Raw genomic sequence first — 1,627 nt, forward strand, 5'->3', positions numbered from 1 at the left:
GGGCTTATGAAGTGCTTAAAGAAAACTTCATACTTATAAACACCTATATTAAAGATAAGAAAAATCTCAAATCAATAATGTAAAGTTCTACCTTAAGGCAAAAAGTAGAGTAAACTAAACCAAAAGCAAATATAAGTAAGAAATAAGAAAGGTTACAACAGAAATATATGAAATAGGGAATTAAAAAACAACAGAGAAAAATCAACAAAACCAAAAGTTGATTCTTTAAAAAGATCAACAAAATTTGCAAACCTTTGTCTAGACTGACGAAGAAAAAAGGTAGAAGACTGAAATTACTAAAATCAGAAATAAAGTAAGGGCATTATTACACTGTCACTATGGCTTCTTGTGGTTGTAAAATTTAGTTTCTTTCGCTTTCTTGTACACATTTTTTGTTCTACCAGTGGGCCTTGTTCTTTCTTGTGTATTTATGGTAGTGATTATCGTTTTTTGGATTCCAGATGCAGGACTTCTTTGAGGATTTCTTGTAGGGCTGATCATGTGGTGGTGAACTCCCACAGTTTTTGTTTGTTTGGAAAATACACTATTTTCCCCTCATTTCTGAAGGATAGGCTTGCTGGGTATAGTATTCTTGGCTGGCAACTTTTTTCTTTTAGTATTTTGAATATATCATCCCATTCTCTTCTGGCCTGTAGAGTTTCTGTTGAGAAGTCTGTTAGGGACTCCCTTATACATGACTTGATGCTTTTCTCTTGCTTCTTTTAAGATTCCCTCTTTGTATTTGAGCTTTGCCAGTGTGATTATAATGTGTCTTGGACAGGATCTTTTTAGGTTGAACTGTTTGGGGATGCTTGAGCCTCATGGATATGAAGGTCCATGTCTCTCCCTATACCTGGAAAGTTTTCTGTTATTACTTTGTTGAATAGGTTTTCCATGCCTTTTCCTTTCTCCTCTCCTTCTGGAACACGCATGATTTAAATGTTTGTTCTGCCAGCTCTCTTAGATTTTCTTCATTTTTTAAAATACTTTTTCCTTTTTTTTGTTCCCCTGGGTTATTTCAAAAAGACTATCTTTAAGATCAGAAATTCTTTCTTCTGCTTGTTCTAGCCTGCTGCCTAAGCTCTTGGTTGTGTTGTTTATTTCACTGAGTGAATCTTTCAGTTCCATGATTTCTGCTACATTCTTTTTTAAGTTGTTAATCTCTTTGTAAATTTCTTCCTTCATATCCTGGATGGTTTTTTTTTTTTCTCATTTTATTATGCTGTCTAATGAGCCTTCTCCTATCTCAGTAGGTTTCCTTAAGATTGCTGCTTGGAATTCCTTTTCAGTCATTTCAAGGGTTTCTTGCTGTACAGTGTCTGGTATTTGAGAATTACCATATTCTTTTGGTGGTTTAATATTTTCTTTGATTTTCATGTTTCTAGTATCTCTACATTGATGTCTGGTCATCTGGTAGGGCTGTTGCTTCTTCTATTACTCTGGAGTGGGCTTTGGGAAGAGAGAAAGGTCCTATTCTTTTTCCAGTCTCTGCTGGTGACTCTCCTTGTGTAAATCCAGTCGAGTGTCTGGCAGGCCAGCTACACAGAGGCTGTGGCTACTGCTGTGGCATCAAGCTGCTTTTTCAGCAGCCATGGCTTTGGTGGCTTTCAGCAAGCTGTCTTGCCTG

The sequence above is a fragment of the Galeopterus variegatus genome, unplaced genomic scaffold (genome assembly GCF_000696425.1).
Source record: "Galeopterus variegatus unplaced genomic scaffold, G_variegatus-3.0.2 Scaffold1666, whole genome shotgun sequence".
Lineage (NCBI taxonomy): Eukaryota > Metazoa > Chordata > Mammalia > Dermoptera > Cynocephalidae > Galeopterus > Galeopterus variegatus.